Here is a 23271-nt window from a genome sequence, read left to right as displayed (position 1 = left end):
ACAGCAGTAACTTTTTGAAGGTCCTTGTGTGGTCCATCCAGAGCCATGACCTGAATCCAAGTAAACAACACTAAAGAGAACCTGAAAATGGCTCTCCACCGATTGTCTCCATTCAGCCCAATAAAGCAAGAATCTGCAAAGAAGAACGACTCAAATCTCCAAATCCAGGTGTAGCTTGTAGCAATATACCTAAGACAACTAATCACAGAAAATCCATTCTGTTCTTAATTTGTCGTAATGAATTGTTGAGTATAACATTACAACATGTAAAAAAAAAATTGTCATAAGATTTTCATAATTCTTCGGAAATAAATGAATGCCAAAGCTGTAGATACAGGTCTGGGAAAAACTACACTATGGACCACATTAGTAAAAACAGTACAAACTTTTCAAAGGGCACCATAGCCATGAATTTTGGCATACGTTCTTCATGAATCTGGTGCCCCCTACGCTGCTACGACTTTTTCTTGTGAAATAATTCTGTCGGACACTGCATGACAAATGTGGTGCATGGTCTGACTGTGCACCTGAACGGCCCTTTCAGTGCACAATTTTGTGTTGCGTCGGGTGTAGTGCAGCCGTAACATGAATGTGGAGCAGATTCTTCTTAAATACATGTGCAAGCAGTTTTCACTAAAAAGGACAGAAGACAAAAAACTGGTGCATGCTTTAATAAATGTGGGCCTATAGTGTGATGAGAAATGTTGGTTTTATTAATGTTTGGTTTTAGGTACCTGGTGCCAGCACTGATCGCGGATGTTACCTTTAAAATGCAGCCAGCAAAGCCACCCAAAGACCACAAATATATATAGAGGCAAGATTTTACTTCCACATACCTAAAATCTCCTACTGGATAACTGTTGGTGCATTTGGAGCTTAAAAAAATCTCTCGAGAACAATCAAAGCATTAACACCCACAATCGGTGGCAGCGAGTTAGAGGTCAGTTTGGATTTTATTTGGGTACATGAAACAAATCTTTTTTAAGGTTTTGCTGAACCCGCTGAATCTGATTTGATCTGCTCATCCCTATGTATAACCTAAAAAAATTGTATCAATCAATGGATTTATTTTGGTGTCATCATTCAGGAAAATGGGGCCTGTCTTTTGTCTTGGCCCTTTGTAGGTCACCCACGTAAATTTTAAATGGGTCGGTATCTTGCCTTTGTGATCATGGCTCAAATACTTTACCAAAAAGCAGATAAAATTAAAGTAAAAGTAAATTAAATATTAATCTTGATTTTTTTTTTAGTATTTTTTACTTTGAGTTCTTTTAAACAGGAAACGGATGACCTCGGTTCTTAGGATTGTGGGGGTCTCAGCAGTCTCGCCTCTTATGTGATGTTGCCTTTAGGCCAACTCCTTTTACTCTTGCAATGAAGGGTTACACGGACACAAGAGCGGTCTCTCACCTAGTAATCGTAAGTACACCACTAGTTAGACCGGTAATCACTGTCTTCACTCCCGTTTCAGCAGATTCCCCCCCATCTCCTCCCTCCTCCACCTATTTCCTCTATATTCCTCCAGTTGCCCCATTTTCCAGGAAGATTCATCATCTTAGTGTCATTTATGCTGGAATTTCAGCCTCTAAGTACTCTGCCGAGGTGCTAATAACTATTTATTCTAGAAAAATGATCAGCGAAGACAGAACGAAGAGGGCTTTAGTACTTACTTAACTCACGCAGCTAAAGCGGTTGCCTAGGTTACAGAAGACATATTCTAAAATTGTGGATAATGTAGTCAGGGTGAGGAAATTATGTTAAAAAGGCCCCTTAATTTTAAAAATAAAGTGAGAAACTGAAGCAATGCGCTGGGGCTGTGTGTGTTGTTCCAAGCTCGGTGCATCAGGCACTTTGCCTCTTCCATATGAAATCCTTTTATTTTTAACCCCTCTATGAAAGCAGGAGGCCAAGTAATGCACCGCTAATGGAACGCCATTACAACACACCTGATATCCGGCCGTCGCTATCATTCTTCAAGATGTTACATATTCTGCTGTAATTCACTTCATTTATCCCAATTTTACAACTAATGGGGATAATTAAATGGAAAGAGTGTTCTTGCTATACTGAGGACTTTTACATTGGCAGTGGGTATTGGAGTATGTTTAGCACAGCGAGCCTTGCCATGAATTTGGATATAGATATACAGTAAGTATTACTTTACATAATTTGGGAAGCAGAGGCCTAAATCAAAGGGGGGAAAGAAGAGAACTTAAAGGGGTACATAATGGGGAAAATTTACTTACCCGGTCCTGTCACGATCCTGCGGTGGGTTGTCCAACGAGGATTCACTTGCTTCCTCCCGGTGCTTGTAAGTGCGTATCTTGCGACACAATTCTAAATGTTAAATCTTGCGCATTGTCCGAATCCGCCGGGTTGTCCGATGGCCACGCCCTCCGATTTCTGTCGCGTGCAAGCCGGCGCTGATGCTCCAAAATCCGATCGCTTGCGGCAAAACCCTGGGGAATTCGCCGCAAACTGGAAATCATGGCGAAACCCGACTAAAATGCGCTCCGCTGACCCTTAGTAAATGAGCCCCAATGTGTCTCTTTCCCATATGCATAGACCAAGCTTATAAACAAGACATCACATTTGGGGGCCTCGTAGAGTAATTTGGCAAGACAACACGGACCCTGGAGTTGTATTAATCTAAATGGCCCTGCTGGAGATGTGAGTGCACTACTTCCCTCAGTAGTCATAACTAAGGGTGTGTGAATAGCCTCGAAACACATACGAAAGAATCTGTTGTCTGCTGCATGTGCACAGATCCTCAGATTATGGAGCTTATTTACTAAGGGTCTGCAGGACGCACTTTTGTCGGATTTTTAACATTTTCGGGATTTGCTGCTGTGACAGGTATTTAACTGGGGATTGTGTCCCAAGCAATCGGATTTTGCCACAATCGCACCCACTTTCATGCGACAGAAATTGGGAGGTGTGCCGCCGGAAGATGTGATGGATTTGGACTCAACTCGGGATTTAACTTTAAAATTGTGTTGCAAGACATGCACTCACATACACCGGGAAGAAGAAGCTGAACTCTGTCGGACCTGAGCGGGGAAGCAACACATGCAGGAAATCGGGCGCACGATCTTAGTGAAATGCAGCAAAGTTCATTTTGGTCGGACAACACACAGCGGGGATTGTGCAGGACCGGGTAAGTAAATGTGCCCCTATGTGTTTGGTTTTGTATTTGGAGTCAATAAATGATTTGAAGATTTCTTGGGAAAAAGTGCTGGATCGTGCCTTTTTTCCCATGCTACTTCCTTCAGTGCCATAAAATGTAAATGTAGCGGCAGTATCGATGCTTGACCTATTGCTTTATTTATTTCCACCCCAGCTCTTTTGACTAGGGATGAGTGTATCCATTACACTTCATTACATGAACCCAATTGCTCACCCCCACTGGTAACACCCAATCCAAGATCTAACCATTTATGTCCCACAGGCAAAACTATGGGAAACAAAGACTTTGCCAGCTGCATTTAAAGAGTTATCACTCCAATGTTAACAGCAAGAAGTTTGTGTTTGTTGGGGGTCGGGGGGAAACTGAAATTCTGGCTGATTTCCGGAGCAAAACATTGCGGTGCTGCTTATCACTACTTTTGTTACTTGGCTTATACTCAAGTATATATGTATATATATATATATATGTCGCCAGGTATTTGTGCAGGAAGCAGGGACACACTAAGTTTTAACCTCTTAGTGCTCCTTGACGTACTATTACTGCATGGAGAGCTATAACTTAGCACTCCACGCAGTAATAGTACATCATAAAGATGATGCCTTTCAGCTCCGGTGAACATGGGGTAATGGCAGTAATCTACCTCTCACATTCCCCTTGTAACTCCCTGCTTGATCAATTCCCAAAGTTTTTTCGAGGGGTGCCGATCATTGCTATTGCAGCTTTGATTTTAGATCGCAGGGCTGTCCATAGTAAATGCCTGTAAGGTCCTGTCTGTGACAGGACCCTACAGGCAGCGAGTCAGTCTATGCATTAGCATAGACTTACTGTGATAGTGCACTGCAATGTATCAGTAGGGTGTTATAATGAACATGCAATCAATTGCTTGTTAATGTCCCATATTGGGACAAGTAAAAAAGCAAAAAAAACTAAAACAAAAAAGTTTTAAAATAAAAATTAATAAATTGATATAAGTGCCCTCAAAGCACCATTACATATAAAATCTACATATTACATAAACAAAAGTGAAAATTATCGCACAATCCCCACATATAGTATCCCCACTTCTGTAATGACCCGTACAATAAAACAAAATTGTTTTTAAACCCACACAATGAATGGCATAAAAAATTTTTTTTAAAAAAACACCAAAAATTATGATTTTTACCTATCCTGTCCTACATAAAATGCAAAAAAGTATAAATACATAAATGGCACATTTGTAAAATACAAAAACAACCAGCTCTATAGCTGGTTAAAAATTAAAAGTGCTATACCACTTGGAAAACGGTGATGCAAAAATTGTAGATTTTTCCCCCCACATTAGCTTATATACTACAAAATTAGTAAAACATAAGCAAAACTATAGAAATTTGATCACTGTAATCCTACTGACAGTGAACATCAAAAACAAAAATAATGGAAACATTTAAAGACAGAATTGATGTTGACAATCCCACCCATAAAAAAGGTAATTTTTTTTCAGCAATATGGCATAGCCCTCCCAAAATGGTATGACTGAAACTTACATCTCATCCTGCAAATAATTAGCCCTCCCATGGCAACATTCATGGGAAAAAACTATTATTTTATAGCTCACAAAAGTGCATCCATGAACCAACTAAAAACCACAAAATTCTAAATTTAAAACTGGCCAACGCATGAACGTCCACGTGTGTGTGTGGGGGGGGGTCTCCGTACTCGGGAGAAATTGCTTAACCCATATTAAGATGGGTTTTCTCTTTTGTGAACGTGTAAATTGTAGGACGGAATGGATTTATTACAGTCAAAATCGGACCAGTCTAAATTTCACCTTCATTTTGTCTTAATTGCGAAGAAGATCTCTAGGGGTTAACAATCCTCCTAAAAGCTGGGGGTGCAGATTTGAAAATTGAGTGATATACAGAGGGGGTTTCTAATTTTTTATATTTCAAATTTCATTACAAACAATAATGATCCCCCAAAAAGTCAATTCTGAAATTTCCTTGAACATACAGAAAACATCAAAATAAAATATCCAAACATTTTAACAATAACGAAAAAATAAAGCAGACATATGGAAAATGTTATTTAGTAACTAATTTGGGTGGTAAAACTGTCTGAAAAACAAGAAAATTCAAAAATGTTGAAAACAACGAATTATTGAAAAAAATTGGCCATTTTTAATTTTTTTTTAATAAATAAACACAAAACTTTACAGCCATAATTTACCACTAACACAAAGTACAACATGTGATGAAAGAAACACTATGATAATCTCAAAATCACTTTGATAAATTAAAGTGTTCAAAAGTTATAATTAGAGATGAGCGAACATGCTCGTCCGAGCTTGATGCTCGGTCGAGCATTAGGGTACTCGAAACTGCTCGTTACTCGGACGAATACTTCGCCCGCTCGAGAAAATGGCAGCTCCCGCCGTTTTGCTTTTTGGCGGCCAGAAACAGAGCCAATCACAAGCCAGGAGACTCTGCACTCCACCCAGCATGACGTGGTACCCTTACACGTCGATAGCAGTGGTTGGCTGGCCAGATCAGGTGACCCTGGGATAGACTAGCCGCTGGCCGCGCTGCTCGGATCATTCTGTGTCTGGATGCCGCTAGGGAGAGAGCTGCTGCTGGTCAGGGAAAGCGTTAGGGTGTTCTATTAGCTTACTGTTAGGCAGGAGTGATTCTACAACAACCCAACAGCCCTTCTTAGGGCTACAATAACGTTCTACTTTTTTTATTTTAATTTGCATCTTTTACCATTTTGTGAGGAATTAGCAGGGGGACTTGCTACCGTTGTGTTTAGCTCTTAGTGGCACACATATCCATAGCAAAGACCGAAGTGGGAAAATTCAGTAGGGGTTGGATTTCTATTAGGCAATAACTCAGTGTCATCTCATCTGGCATAGTAGTGTGCTTCCTTTGATACTTGGCTAGAAAATAGCCATAGGAGAATACAAACAGCTTCTTGAAGCCTACAGTAGCGTTCTATATATTTGATTTCTGGTTGATCTGCTGGTGGCTGTAGTTTCTGCAGTGCATGTACTTGCCAATTCTGAGCAATTTGTAGTGAGACTTGCGACCGCTGTGTTCTGCGCTTAGTGGCGCACATATCCATAGCAAAGGCCGAAGTGGCAAAATTCAGTAGGGGTTGGATTTCTATTAGCCAATAACTCAGTGTCATCTCATCTGGCATAGTACTGTGCTTCCTTTGATACTTGGCTAGAAAATAGCCATAGGAGAATACAAACAGCTTCTTGAAGCCTACAGTAGCGTTCTATATATTTGATTTCTGGTTGATCTGCTGGTGGCTGTAGTTTCTGCAGTGCATGTACTTGCCAATTCTGAGCAATTTGTAGTGAGACTTGCGACCGCTGTGTTCTGCGCTTAGTGGCGCACATATCCATAGCAAAGGCCGAAGTGGCAAAATTCAGTAGGGGTTGGATTTCTATTAGGCAATAACTCAGTGTCATCTCATCTGGCATAGTAGTGTGCTTCCTTTGATACTTGGCTAGAAAATAGCCATAGGAGAATACAAACAGCTTCTTGAAGCCTACAGTAGCGTTCTATATATTTGATTTCTGGTTGATCTGCTGGTGGCTGTAGTTTCTGCAGTGCATGTACTTGCCAATTCTGAGCAATTTGTAGTGAGACTTGCGACCGCTGTGTTCTGCGCTTAGTGGCGCACATATCCATAGCAAAGGCCGAAGTGGCAAAATTCAGTAGGGGTTGGATTTCTATTAGGCAATAACTCAGTGTCATCTCATCTGGCATAGTACTGTGCTTCCTTTGATACTTGGCTAGAAAATAGCCATAGGAGAATACAAACAGCTTCTTGAAGCCTACAGTAGCGTTCTATATATTTGATTTCTGGTTGATCTGCTGGTGGCTGTAGTTTCTGCAGTGCATGTACTTGCCAATTCTGAGCAATTTGTAGTGAGACTTGCGACCGCTGTGTTCTGCGCTTAGTGGCGCACATATCCATAGCAAAGGCCGAAGTGGCAAAATTCAGTAGGGGTTGGATTTCTATTAGGCAATAACTCAGTGTCATCTCATCTGGCATAGTACTGTGCTTCCTTTGATACTTGGCTAGAAAATAGCCATAGGAGAATACAAACAGCTTCTTGAAGCCTACAGTAGCGTTCTATATATTTGATTTCTGGTTGATCTGCTGGTGGCTGTAGTTTCTGCAGTGCATGTACTTGCCAATTCTGAGCAATTTGTAGTGAGACTTGCGACCGCTGTGTTCTGCGCTTAGTGGCGCACATATCCATAGCAAAGGCCGAAGTGGCAAAATTCAGTAGGGGTTGGATTTCTATTAGGCAATAACTCAGTGTCATCTCATCTGGCATAGTAGTGTGCTTCCTTTGATACTTGGCTAGAAAATAGCCATAGGAGAATACAAACAGCTTCTTGAAGCCTACAGTAGCGTTCTATATATTTGATTTCTGGTTGATCTGCTGGTGGCTGTAGTTTCTGCAGTGCATGTACTTGCCAATTCTGAGCAATTTGTAGTGAGACTTGCGACCGCTGTGTTCTGCGCTTAGTGGCGCACATATCCATAGCAAAGGCCGAAGTGGCAAAATTCAGTAGGGGTTGGATTTCTATTAGGCAATAACTCAGTGTCATCTCATCTGGCATAGTACTGTGCTTCCTTTGATACTTGGCTAGAAAATAGCCATAGGAGAATACAAACAGCTTCTTGAAGCCTACAGTAGCGTTCTATATATTTGATTTCTGGTTGATCTGCTGGTGGCTGTAGTTTCTGCAGTGCATGTACTTGCCAATTCTGAGCAATTTGTAGTGAGACTTGCGACCGCTGTGTTCTGCGCTTAGTGGCGCACATATCCATAGCAAAGGCCGAAGTGGCAAAATTCAGTAGGGGTTGGATTTCTATTAGCCAATAACTCAGTGTCATCTCATCTGGCATAGTAGTGTGCTTTGATACTTGGCTAGAAAATAGCCATAGCAATAGGATAGCATTGTTTGGTTTTAAAAACTCAAAAAAAAACAAAAAACACAAAAAAAAAAAAAAAACACAAAAAAAAACAAAAAAAAGTAAAAAAAAAAAAATAAAGTTATAACTCTCATTTTAAAAATGTTTAACCCGAGGGCTAGGGGTAGAGGACGAGGGCGGGGACGTGGGCGTCCAACTACTGCAGGGGTCAGAGGCCGTGGTCCTGGGCGGGGTGAGACACCACCTGCTGATGAGGGAGCAGGGGAACGCCGCAGAGCTACACTCCCTAGGTTCATGTCTGAAGTTACTGGGACTCGTGGTAGAGCACTGTTGAGGCCAGAACAGTGCGAACAGGTGATGTCGTGGATTGCTGACAATGCTTCGAGCAATTTGTCCACCACCAGTCAGTCTTCCACGCAGTCCACCCATGTCACCGAAATCGCCACTCCTCCAGCTCCTGCACCTCAGCCTCCTCCCCCCCAGTCTGCCCCCTCCCAGGAAAATTTGGCATTTGAACCGGCATACTCTGAGGAACTGTTTTCTGGACCCTTCCCACAGTCACAAACCACTTGTCCGGTTGCTGCTGAGCAATTTTCCGATGCCCAGGTTTTCCACCAGTCACAGTCTGTGGGTGATGATGACCTTCTTGACGTAGTGGAAGTGTGTAAAGAGGTGTCCGACGATGAGGAGACACGGTTGTCAGACAGTGGGGAAGTTGTTGTCAGGGCAGGAAGTCCGAGGGGGGAGCAGACTGAGGGATCGGAGGATGATGAGGTGACAGACCCAAGCTGGGTTGAGAGGCCGGGTGAACACAGTGCTTCTGAGACGGAGGAGAGTCCTCGACCTGAACAGGTTGGAAGAGGCAGTGGTGGGGCCAGACGGAGAGGCAGGGCCAGAGCTGGTGCATCAGCGCCACTGTCAACTAGTGAAGCTCCCGTGGTGAGGGCTCTTGCGGCGAGGGCTAGATCTTCAGAAGTGTGGAGGTTCTTTAAGGAAACACCGGATGACCGACGGACTGTGGTGTGCAACATTTGCCAAACCAGGCTCAGCAGGGGTTCCACCACTACTAGCTTAACTACCACCAGTATGCGCAGGCATATGAATGCTAAGCACCCCACTCAGTGGCAACAAGCCCGTTCACCTCCGGCCGTGCACACCACTGCTCCTTCCCCTGTGTCAGCTGATAGTCAGCCCCCTGCCCAGGACCCTGGCACAAAAACCCCATCGTCGCCTCCACGATCCTCCACAGCATCCACCAGCGTTCAGCTCTCCATACCCCAGACGCTGGAGCGGAAACGCAAATATAGTGCAACCCACCCGCACGCCCAAGCCCTTAATGTGCACATCTCCAGATTGCTTAGCCTGGAGATGCTGCCCTATAGGCTAGTAGAGACCGAGGCCTTTCGCAACCTCATGGCGGCGGCCGCCCCTCGGTATTCGGTCCCCAGCCGCCACTACTTTTCCCGATGTGCCGTCCCAGCCCTGCACCAGCACGTGTCAGACAACATCATCCGTGCCCTGACCAACGCCGTTTCTGACAAGGTCCACCTGACCACGGACACGTGGACGAGTGCTGCCGGGCAGGGCCACTATATATCGCTGACGGCACATTGGGTTAACTTGGTGGAGGCTGGGACCGAGTCTGACCCTGGGGCTGCTCATATACTGCCGACGCCGAGGATTGCGGGGCCTACCTCGGTCCAGGTGTTTCAGGCCTACTATGCCTCCTCCTCCTCCCACCCCTCCTCCACCTCCTCCTCCGAACTACCATCCGTGGGCACGGCGCCATCAGTCGGTAGCTCTAGGCACAGCAGCAGTGCCGTCGCTAAGCGACAGCAGGCGGTGCTCAAACTGCTGAGCCTAGGCGACAAAAGGCACACCGCCCAAGAGCTATTACAGGGCATCACGGCGCAGACTGATCTGTGGCTGGCACCGCTGAACCTCAAGCCGGGAATGGTTGTGTGTGACAACGGCCGTAACCTGGTGGCGGCTCTGCAACTCGGCAGACTGACACATGTGCCATGCCTGGCCCATGTGTTAAATCTGATAGTGCAGCGTTTCCTCAAGACATACCCCAATCTGTCTGATTTGCTCACGAAGGTGCGCCGCATCTGTGCGCATTTCAGGAAGTCCAGCCCAGATGCTGCCACTCTCAGGGCAGCGCAGCGCCGCCTCCAACTGCCCGCTCACCGACTGTTGTGCGACGTGCCCACGAGGTGGAATTCAACACTGACCATGTTATCCAGAGTTTACCAGCAGCGCAGAGCGATTGTAGACTGCCAGATGTCAACTTCCACCAGAACTGGTAGTCAGGTCAGTCAGCTTCCTCAAGTCTACAATGAGGAGTGGACGTGGATGTCTGATATCTGTCAGGTGCTGAGTAACTTTGAGGAGTCAACACAGATGGTCAGTGGCGATGCCGCCATCATCAGCCTCACCATCCCGCTGCTTGGCCTGTTGAAAAACTCTCTGGTCAGCATGAAGTCGGAAGCTTTGCGCTCGTCACAAGAGACGGGGGAAGAATATTCCCTTGTTGATAGCCAAAGCACCCTGAGGTCTGTTTCTCAGCGCATATCGGAGGAGGTGGAGGTGGAGGAGGATGAGGAGGAAGAGGAGGAGAATGTTGGCGAGACACAAGAGGGGACCATTGTTGAGTCCTTCACTGTTCAGCGTGTATGGGCAGAAGAAGAGGAGTTGGAGGAGTTGGAGGAGGAGGAAATGGACAGTCAGGCCAGTGAGGGGAGTGAATTCTTACGCGTTGGTACTCTGGCGCATATGGCAGATTTCATGCTAGGCTGCCTATCCCGTGACCCTCGCGTTCAAAGAATTTATTCCAGCACCGATTACTGGGTGTTCACTCTCCTGGACCCACGGTACAAGCAAAATCTTCCCACTCTCATCCCTGGAGAGGAAAGGAGTGTGAGAATGCATGAATACCAGCAGGCCCTGGTGCACAAGCTGAAACAGTATTTCCCTTCTGACAGCGCTAGCGGCAGAGTGCGTAGTTCTGCGGGACAAGTAGCGAGGGAGAGTAGGCGAGCAGGCAGCTTGTCCAGCACTGGCAAGGGTACGCTTTACAAGGCTTTTGCCAGCTTTATGTCACCCCAGCAAGACACTGTCACCTGTCCCCAGTCTCGGCAGAGTAGGGCTGATCTTTACAGAAAGATGGTGAGGGAGTACGTAGCTGACCATACCATCGTCCTAAATGATCACACAGCTCCCTACAACTACTGGGTTTCAAAGCTGGACATGTGGCACGAACTGGCGCTCTACGCCTTGGAGGTTCTTGCCTGCCCTGCCGCTAGCGTGTTGTCCGAGCGGGTTTTCAGTGCAGCTGGTGGCATCATCACCGATAAGCGTACACGCCTGTCGACTGACAGCGCTGACAGGCTGACGCTTATTAAGATGAATAAAGCCTGGATTTCTCAGAATTTCCAATCTCCACCAGGTGAAGGAAGCTCAACCTGAATAATTGATCCACTCCTCCTCCTCCTCCTCATTTTCCTCCTTCTCCTCCTCTTTGTACAGTAAAGCAGAGGAAACTGGCTATTTTTTGACAGGGCCCACTGGCTCTTGCTATAGTACTTCATGCATTTAATTTTTCTGGAGGGCCACCTACCCGGTCCTCTGTTTGAAACAATTTTTGTGAGTGCCACATACAGGCACTCAATCTATTCCATTTTACTGCAGGGCCACCTACCTGCTCCTCTGGTTTGAAACATTTTTGGGACTGCCACATACAGGCACTCAATCTATTCCATTTTACTGCAGGGCCACCTACCTGCTCCTCTGGTTTGAACAATTTTTGGGACTGCCACATACAGGCACTCAATCTATTCCATTTTACTGCAGGGCCACCTACCTGCTCCTCTGGTTTGAAACATTTTTGGGACTGCCACATACAGGCACTCAATCTATTCCATTTTACTGCAGGGCCACCTACCTGCTCCTCTGGTTTGAACAATTTTTGGGACTGCCACATACAGGCACTCAATCTATTCCATTTTACTGCAGGGCCACCTACCTGCTCCTCTGGTTTGAACAATTTTTGGGACTGCCACATACAGGCACTCAATCTATTCCATTTTACTGCAGGGCCACCTACCTGCTCCTCTGGTTTGAAACATTTTTGGGACTGCCACATACAGGCACTCAATCTATTCCATTTTACTGCAGGGCCACCTACCTGCTCCTCTGGTTTGAACAATTTTTGGGACTGCCACATACAGGCACTCAATCTATTCCATTTTACTGCAGGGCCACCTACCTGCTCCTCTGGTTTGAACAATTTTTGGGACTGCCACATACAGGCACTCAATCTATTCCATTTTACTGGAGGGCCACCTACCTGCTCCTCTGGTTTGAAACATTTTTGGGACTGCCACATACAGGCACTCAATCTATTCCATTTTACTGCAGGGCCACCTACCTGCTCCTCTGGTTTGAACAATTTTTGGGACTGCCACATACAGGCACTCAATCTATTCCATTTTACTGCAGGGCCACCTACCTGCTCCTCTGGTTTGAAACATTTTTGGGACTGCCACATACAGGCACTCAATCTATTCCATTTTACTGCAGGGCCACCTACCTGCTCCTCTGGTTTGAACAATTTTTGGGACTGCCACATACAGGCACTCAATCTATTCCATTTTACTGCAGGGCCACCTACCTGCTCCTCTGGTTTGAACAATTTTTGGGACTGCCACATACAGGCACTCAATCTATTCCATTTTACTGCAGGGCCACCTACCTGCTCCTCTGGTTTGAACAATTTTTGGGACTGCCACATACAGGCACTCAATCTATTCCATTTTACTGCAGGGCCACCTACCTGCTCCTCTGGTTTGAACAATTTTTGGGACTGCCACATACAGGCACTCAATCTATTCCATTTTACTGGAGGGCCACCTACCTGCTCCTCTGGTTTGAAACATTTTTGGGACTGCCACATACAGGCACTCAATCTATTCCATTTTACTGCAGGGCCACCTACCTGCTCCTCTGGTTTGAACAATTTTTGGGACTGCCACATACAGGCACTCAATCTATTCCATTTTACTGCAGGGCCACCTACCTGCTCCTCTGGTTTGAAACATTTTTGGGACTGCCACATACAGGCACTCAATCTATTCCATTTTACTGCAGGGCCACCTACCTGCTCCTCTGGTTTGAACAATTTTTGGGACTGCCACATACAGGCACTCAATCTATTCCATTTTACTGCAGGGCCACCTACCTGCTCCTCTGGTTTGAACAATTTTTGGGACTGCCACATACAGGCACTCAATCTATTCCATTTTACTGGAGGGCCACCTACCTGCTCCTCTGGTTTGAAACATTTTTGGGACTGCCACATACAGGCACTCAATCTATCCCATTTTACTGGAGGGCCACCTACCTGCTCCTCTGGTTTGAAAAATGTTTGGGACTGCCACATACAGGCACTATCCAAATTAAATTGTCTCCATAGCAGCCTCCACACGTTGTCTCCATTGCTACCTCCAAAAGTCGTCCATATAGCTGCCTCCATACATCGTCCCTTTATCAAACGAGGTGTGTCAGGCAGAAATTTGGGTTGTTTTCATGGATTCCACATCAAAGTTGTTAACTTTGTCGCCACCCTGCTGTGTTATCCACAAAATATACTGGCAAACTTTTACCATTTAGGGATATTATTTCAGCGCTTCTTGCGCATCTGTTTACATTCCCCTCACCCGGCATATCCTAAACTTATAAGAACGCTACTACACTTGATCTTATACAAAAGGTTCTTAGAAGTGCTGTTTGGGGAGTAGCCTAGAGACAGGGGCTTGGATTGGCGAAAGCTCGCCTGGCTGCAGAGCGCCAGCTCCATCCCAAGATCCAACTAACATAGTTTTAACTGCAGCACCTTTAATCTACTACTAGTTCACTGCCTCCATACATCGTCCCCTTATCAAACGAGCTGTGTCAGGCAGAATTTTGGGTTGTTTTCATGGCTTCCATGTTAACTTTGTCGCCACCCTGCTGTGTAATCCACAAAATATACTGGCAAACTTTTATCATGTACCGATATTATTTGAGCGCTTCTTGCTCACCTCCTTTGGTTCCTCTCTGCCACCCATTGGTTTGAAGCCTGAGTCCATTTAGGGTATGTCGCCATGACACTCTCTAGCCTGCTGCCGCTGCCTCTGCATGCCGTCCCCTATAGTGTCAGGGTCAATTATTGGATGTTTTAGATGCTATCTAGCTTCATTCTGTCACTCTGTCATGGCCATGCTGTTGCCCATAATTTCGGCATAATGGTGCGATTATGCAGCCTCAGAGGCATCCATGCATGCTGCCCCTGCTGTTTCCTGTCCATTTCCGTGGTGTTTCCATCCTTTTCTGAGGTTCCCAGGTGTTTGGCCAAGCTTCCCTGTGCAGAGCCTTGGTCCCCTTGAAAAATGCTCGAGTCTCCCATTGACTTCAATGGGGTTCGTTATTCGAGACGAGCACTCGAGCATCGGGAAAAGTTCGTCTCGAATAACGAGTACCCGAGCATTTTAGTGTTCGCTCATCTCTAGTTATAATCATATAAAGTCAGATTACAAAAAAATGGGGCAGAGCCTTAAGCAAGAAACTGGCTGTGCCCTAAAGGGGTTGAAGTCCATCTTGCAAGTTACATCTTACCTTTCAACCTGAAACGTGTGATTTTTATGCAGTATTTTAGTAATACAGACAGGTTCTGTAGGTTTGTCCTTAAGTTGAAGTTGTATGTAAGTCGGAACTGTATACTTTGTAATTGTAGCTCCGGGCAATTTATTTTTGGTCTCTGTGACAACTGAATTTTTAAAATGTTGGATTGTCATAAGCATTTAATTTAATTGGATTACATTTAATCCAGGTTGCAGGGAGGTGGAAAGGAAAGATCTTGGCAAATTAACAATAAAGCTTCATATCAGACGCCTTTAATAACTGTTATAGCTGTTTATTGTATCCTGAGGTCTGTTCGTAACTAGGGGATGTCTGTAAGTCAGGTTCTCTTAAGTAGGGGACCGCCTGTAAAGGGTGACTTGAATTGGGAAGACCTGCTACCGTATGTGGATTTCTCTTGCCTAGAATGTTTGGGGAATCCGAACCTGCAAGAAAAAATGGGAAGACCCATTTAAGAATTTAATCTTGCCATCTGCCCCTCCCCCAGGGGGTGAGGATAGGATTATTTGGTGTCATTGGATTGATTTTTGAAAAATATTTGACAGTATATGCATAGTTATTCAATCGGATGTGTATTTTTTCTAGATATTCCACCGTCCCGACTTTTTGTTATAGCCTGTATATCTATACATATACATATATATATATATATATTTTTTTTTAATTATTATTTTTTATTTATTTATTTTTTTTCTTTTTCTTAATGTTCTAAATGTTTTTAATTTAGTTTTTATTCTTAGATTTACTTTTACTATTTTCTGTGAAAATATTAAGAATTTAGAACAGATTTTCCCTTATAAATAAACTTTGCATGCAGAGATGTTATCACCAGTATAGAGTCACCTTACGTCTATGGCTGCCCATTCATATAAACTTCAAGGATGTCATATATGCTCCTATATGCAGCTCGCCTCTTATTCTAGTATAGTGAGGCTTTACTTTATGACAGATTATATAACTACTGAATGTTATATTACAATGTATCTCTGACATCCCATAACTGCGCTGCTGGTAAGATCTCAGTGTTGCCCCCTGCTTGTCATCACTGATACTACAAAGTTCTATCATTAACCCCTTAAGGACGCAGGGTTTTTCGGCTGATTTCTCGCTCTCCAACTTCAAAAATCCATAACTTTTTCATTTTTACGTTTACAGACCTGTGTGAGGGCTTATTTTGTGCGTAACAAATTTTACTTTCCCGTGATGTTATTTATTTTAACATGCCGTGTACTGCGAAGCTGAAAAAAAATTCCAAATGTAGAAAAATTGAAAAAAAAACGCATGTGCGTCACGTTCTTGTGGGCTCAGTTTTTACGACTTTCACTCTTCGCTCCAAATAACACGCCTACTTTATTCTTTGGTTCGGTGCGATTGCGGTGATACCAAATTTATATAGGTTTTATTGTGTTTTAATACATTTTCAAAAATTAAACGAATGTGTACAAAAAAGAAAAAAAAATTTTTGCCATCTTCTGACGCTAATAACTTTTTCATACTTTGGCACACGGAGATGTGTGAGGGGTCATTTTTTGCGAAATGAGGCGACGTTTTCATTGCTACCATTTTGAGGTCTGTGCGACATTTTGATCATTTTTTATTTCATTTTTTAAATGTCGTATTTCGGACATTTGAGCACCATTTCCCGCCTCGGAGGTCACCGCCGGCCGTAACCGTTTTTATATTTTGATAGATCGGGCATTTTGGGACGCGGCGATACCTAATATGTCTGTGATTTTTACTGTTTGTTATGTTTTATATCCGTTCTAGGGAAAGGGGGGTGATTTGAACTTTTAATATTTTATTAATTTTTTTTATTTTTTAAACTTTTTTTTTTCTTTTTTTTTCACTATTTTTTAGACCATCTAGGGTACATTAACCCTAGATGGTCAGATCGCTCCTACCATATATTGCAATACTACAGTATTGCAATATATGGCATTTTTGCAGGTCATACATTACAATGAGCCACTGGCTCATTGTAACGAACCTGCATAAACCATGTAGCCTCGTGGCAAAAGAAGACACGAGGCTACCATGGTAACCGATCGCCGCCCCCCGATGACGCTCGGGGGCGTGGCGATCGAAAAATAGATGGCGGCGCCCGCGCGCCGCCGTCTTTTAAACGCCACCGGCAACTTTGCCCGCGGCGTTTAGAGGGTTAATAGCCGCGATCGGTGCAAGCACCGACCGCGGTTATTAGCGGTGGGGGTTTTGTGCAAAATGCGTTACGGCGCAGAGCGTTAAGGGGTTAATATTATAAATATGTTTGGATGATGATTTGAAGTGAGAAAAATAGAATGTCATTGGGGGTCATTTATCTTATTTTCACCCTCTCTGAGCTCTTTTTGCGCCTTTTGTGAGTCTATTATTTGCACCTGATTTGTCTTTTTTGTTTTGGCTCTTTGTGAAATGCAGGGTTTTTTTTTTTAGCCTTATCAGGCGCAAATTTAAAAAAGGTGCAATTTTGTTGGGCAAATCATCCCATTGCCTTTCCTAAGCATGGTAAGGACTGACATGTTTTTGCGCAATTGTTTGCATCCATATAAGCGCAAATCAATGTTAAATAAGAATAATTTTAAAAAAGGAAGCAGGAGAAATACAAGGACAAATCTGGCACAAACCGAGGATTACTGCAAAACGGCAAACTCCGGCAAACTCCTGGAAAAAATGTGCACAAAATTGGGCAAATACCCAAATATGCTAAGAAAGTCACTAAAATACAACCAAAAAAGGTGCATCAGACTAAGATAAATCTGCCCCTTTGTCTATTTATCTAGTGAAATGTGTGTCCACCTACCCAAAATGATATGAACAGGGGCAAATTATCCATAATATAACACATGCAATTTTTGGGAGGCCCTGAAGATCAAGGGAATCCAACACCATTTGCAGCCCAATGACCTCCCTGGCAGCTGGGGCATGCACATAGGGGGACCTGGTAACAACCCGGTATAAGGTTATACATATGCAGATAGAATTAACTTCAACAGAGGAGCAGGGTGCTCTAGGCTCCCTACTCCACCATTATAGAAATTGGGGTACAGAAAAGGGGGCATAAAATGGTTGACTACAGAAAGGGACACTGTAATAGGGTGTATTATACCTTGTAGACAAACATACAGGAGGTGGAGTCAAAAGTTTGGTATAGGACACAATCATTTTTAGTTATGCCCGGATGCAGGGAAGAAGGAAGGATCTTGGCAAATGTTTGACCTTTCAAAAAGAATATTCTATTTCAAATCTTCAGCAAGAAAAAAAAAAATTAAATGTGATGCAATAGAAAGGAAAATCTTCATGTGTAAAGGTCTCACCCAGAGAATTGACATGTGCAGCGCTATCAGTGTACCATTCCTAATTAAGAGACCTGGACTAGCGCTCTCACGCTGTATGTCAAGGGTTCCACATCAATGATACAGCAAAGCTACAAGAACATGCGCTTCATTTGCTTTTTATTTAATGCATTGTCTTTGCTGAACAGTGTGTACCAGAGGAATTATACCTCCACTTCATGAAGGAAATGTAAGTGCGGATTTTATAGATGTAGATAGTAAGATAGATGATGGGAAGAGAGAAAAATGCATAGTGATAACCAAGATACCTAGATAGATACGATATAGATATGAGATAGATAGATAGATAGATATGATATAGATATGAGATAGATAGCTAGATAGATAGATAGATAGATAGATAGATAGATAGATAGATAGATATGAGATAGATAGCTAGATAGATAGATAGATAGATAGATAGATAGATATGAGATAGATAGATATGGGATAGATAGATAGATATGATATAGATAAATAGATAGATAGATAGATAGATATGAGATAGATAGATACATATGAGATAGATAGTTAGATAAAGTTTCAAAAAAAGAAGTCCAGAGAATCACAACAGAAAACTTAAAGATGGAAGTGCAGAGCCGTATGATCCATGGCAAAAAGATCCAATTAAGTATATCCAAACAATAGGCATACTTGAAAAAGATGGGTGCCACCACCGAAACGTTGCTGTTATGGAATGAACTTCACCCTTGAATTTTGACTGCTACCACGGAGTGCTGCCTATTGTTTGGATATAGATAGAAAACGTGTCCAACACCAATACGTTGCCACTTGCCTCAATAAAGATCACCAACTTTTGAATTCTACCTTTGGAGTGCTGCTCGCTTTTTCCAATTTGTATCTGCGTAAGGACCAAGCCAGGACTTGGCTTTGCACCCCCACTCCTTAGGGGTTCCATAAAGCTGTGCGGACTTGAACTTTACTTTTTGTACATAGATAGATAGATAGATAGATAGATAGATAGATAGATAGATATGAGATAGATAGGTAGATAGATAGATATGAGATAGATATGAGATAGATGGATAGATAGATAGATAGATAGATAGATAGATAGATATATAGATAGATAGATAGATAGATAGATAGATAGATAGATAGATAGATAGATAGATAGATAGATAGATAGAAACTGGCAACGTTTCAAAGTGTTACCACCATTCTCGTTGCTAGTTTTGGAATAAACTCTTCTTCACTTTTAGCTGCTTGGATTTGGAGTGCTGCTTCATTTTTTGGATTTTATGCATACATGGGTTCCCACCTTGAACTCTGAGGTCTCTGCACCCCCCCTTGTAGGGGAACTTTGGACATTGTGCTGCTGTGGACTTTCCTTTTTTTAGATAGAGGGATAGATAGATAGATAGATAGATAGATAGATAGATAGATAGATAGATAGATAGATAGATAGATAGATAGATAGATAGATATGAATAGATAGATAGATATGGATAGATAATACATAGATGTATATGTGATGTCTGAAATCTGGCGTACAATCCCTGAAATAGGCGCAATTCCTGGAACGCAACTAGAAATTGCACCTATTTCCCCCATTATGCCACTTCCATGGTAAGTTGGTGTGGAGAGTTATAAATGGGGCCGCAGATTGGGCCGCCTTGGGGCGTTCCTGTCCTGCGCCTATGCCGTACTTGAAAAGACGCAATTCTATGCCAAGGCCAGACCTGAAGTAGAAGTGCCCCTACGGGAGACTGCTGTGGGGCCTCATGAAATGATCCGGTGGGTGCCGGGATGGGGGGAGACCTTAGTGCCAGCATATGATAAATGTGCGTCGAGGTGTATGTCAACTTGTACCAAAAAAAAAAAAAATTCTGTTTCAATTGTTTTTATTGATTTTAAAAAATTAAAACATGAAATCCAGTACATTTAGTAAGTACAAAATATTCGAACAGCTGGTTGCATAGATCTTAAATCAGAAGGTTACATATCCAATGCCATATGTTCTCATAAAATAGCTATACATATATACCGCCTATCTCTACAAGTGGCTCGTTCATTTAGAATTATGTATTCAAATAAATAATCAGAAATAAAAAAAGAAGAGAAACAAAGAACTCTGGCAGGGAGTTATTTTTTTGCAGTTTGAGTCTGAAAAATTCTTACAGAAAATGACAGCTTCCACAGGTTCCCAGTACACTGCACAGAATAATAAATGGTGCTGCTAGAAAGTATTATTTATCCCACAGAAAACAAGTCCTCGTATGGCTCTGTAAAGAGAATCATAAAACTGTTGTGGCTACTGGAGTGCAGTGCGTATAAAAACAGGAAAGGGTCTGATCTTTTAAGAGTTAATGATGAATAAGGTAATCCTTTTTTCATGTATCTTGTAGGATCACTTGAAAAACACGACTGACCACTGTAGATATCATAAAACATTCATATTTTATCGAGTTTAGCAATTCTTTGCAACGTCAAGCATGAAGTAGAATATACAAAAGATATACGTCTTCGCAATTTGGGAAGTGTCCTTATCTTTAGCGTGGGTTGTGCAGTCACAATTCCCATATAGAGACTTAAAGGGGTTGTCCGAGAGTTATGAAAAAAACAAAAGGTGGCTGGGAGGGGGCAGCTTAAAATTAAAGATGTACATACCTTCCGACGCCCTCCAGTTGTGCCGCCCTGCTGTCGCTCTGGTCCGCGTGCCATGTAAACAAACATGGCCGCCGGAGCAGCGCTGGACTCAGTTTCCGGTCGGCCGTGGCCAGCCGCGCCTGCCCGTCCTTATTCACAGCTCTGTGTATGCGGGACGGAAAGTTGTCGGGTCCAGCCGGAAGCTGAATCCAGCACTTCTCCGGCGGCCATGTTTGTTTACATGGCACGCGGACCGGAGCGACAGCAGCGCGGAACAACCGGAGGGCGTCGGAAGGCAACTACATCTTTATTTTTTTAAGCAGCCCCCCCCCAGAGCCACCTTTTGTTTTTTTATAACTCTCGGACAACCCTTTTAACTGTTCCGTGGCTTCTGGAGATAGTTCACAGGTTATTCCGGGAAAGGAAACTCAATCCATTAGTAGCATTTTTTAGGATCACTGCTATGTGCTCTACTGGGGGAAGTATCTAAAGGAAATGACCGTGCAGTATGTTATCGGAAGTTATTAAACAATTACAATGTATTGAGACCCTCCCAATGATTCCAGGCTTGTGCTCAGCGCGGCCTCCGATGCTACATCCCGGCTCTTACATATAATCTATTCCACAATCTTGTCATCTTCACCCACATCACACAGAATATCCCCCCATTGACATTGCAGGGACACTAATGCTGGTCCTCATCATTCCTCACTACTGATTAGTATTCCGCTAACCGGACTGACGCCACTTCATTACCTCTTGAAAGCAGCAATCAGGTTGATCCTTTTCTTTATGTAATGGTTTTAATTACTAAAATCTCCATTCTCTCACAATCACTACATTAGTTGTCTGGAATAAAAGACAAAACGCATCTATAAAGTTCCCACAGTGATGAAATATTATTTTTATTATGAAACATTACTTATTATATCACTTTGATGACATCATGCTTTGACATGACTATGCGGGCAAACCCATCCGATTTATTTTCACAGTGGGGGTCATTTACTAAGGGCCCGATTCGCGTTTTCCCGACGTGTTACCCGAATATTTCCGATTTGCACCGATTTCCCCTGAATTGCCCTGGGTTTTTGGCGCACGCGATCGGATTGTGGCGCATCGGCGCTGGCATGCACGTGACGGAAATCGGGGGGTGTGGCCGAACAAAAACCCAAAGGATTCGGAAAAACCGCCGCATTTAAAAATAAAATCTGTTGCGGAGCTTGCACTTACCTTCACTAAGCCCGGCTCGGTAAACTCCAGCGCGTTCCGATGCTTTTCAGCGCAGCAGCGCCACCTGGTGGCCGGCGGAGGAACTACCTTAATGAATCCAGGCCAGACCCGAATCCAGCACAGAGAACGTGCCGCTGGATCGCGAATGTACCGGGTAAGTAAATCTGCCCCAGTGTGTACTATGACTTCACTGTTATATTATTATTGATGAGCGGACCTATTAAAATTCTGGTTGGGCCACATTTGGCCAAACCTGAATTTTAAAAATCTGGTACCCGGATCCCCACCTGTAATACCTGCGATCAGTTCTGGCACCGATTACGGGCATTTGACTCCTTAAATGCCACTAGTACACACAGGCACTGGCATGTCATGGAGGAGCAAGGATCCGCACATCCTAGTGCCGTCACGCATGGCCGCAGCAATTTTCATCAGCATTGGCGACGTTTCCATTGGCATGGGAGTTAATGCCCATGATTGGTGCCTGCACTGATCTTGGGCATTAACCAGGAGTGGGTTGGAGGGTTTGAGACAATCTCGGACCCGAATTTCTGATGAAGTTGGAAGTTGGGTCCGGAGCATGTAAATTTGAAAAGTTCAGTTCTGCTCAACACTATTTCTCATGAATATACTATTACATCAATGGGGGGAGGGCTATTTATCATTGGTTTTTTTGGTGTAAAAAACTCTCAAAGTAGTCACATTGAGGTTTTTTGAGACTTTTCACTGCTAAAATGTCTCCCAGGACTATATACAGCTCTTCATTAATCTGGCCTAAACATAGAACTACTGCTAGTGCAAAAAAAAGGCCAGACTTACTCCAATTCCCTGCTGGTCTATGTGCTGGAACTTTTTATGGATTTTGAGACTTTTTTGGGACTTTTTGAAAATAGACAATAAGAACATTTATTAAAGGCCCAAAGCCACTTTAATGAATCCAATGGGCAGCAGAGTGCCAAAAATACACATAGAACTGTCCTAAGGAGCCGTCTAATGATAAATAACCCCCATTGTGTTTATTATTAATATACTATGACATCACTGTCAATAGAAGTCTACAGTTTCCGGTCATTGTGCGATGAGCACACGGTATCTCACCACCCTGTGACTCATCTACCACAGCTACTCGTCTACCTGTAGAGGGAGGAGGGGTGAGGAGCTTTCACCCCTCCCTCCTCTTGTCCCTGTGCTTGCCTAGGATTTGGTCCAGGTAAGCACAAACCCGTAAATTGTAAAGCTGTGAAGCCTTTAAACAGGTTTTGGATAGAGATGAGCGAAGCTTCCAAGATTTGTTTT

The sequence above is a fragment of the Engystomops pustulosus genome, chromosome 6 (genome assembly GCF_040894005.1).
Source record: "Engystomops pustulosus chromosome 6, aEngPut4.maternal, whole genome shotgun sequence".
NCBI classification, from domain to species: domain Eukaryota; kingdom Metazoa; phylum Chordata; class Amphibia; order Anura; family Leptodactylidae; genus Engystomops; species Engystomops pustulosus.
This window is presented reverse-complemented; position numbering follows the sequence as displayed.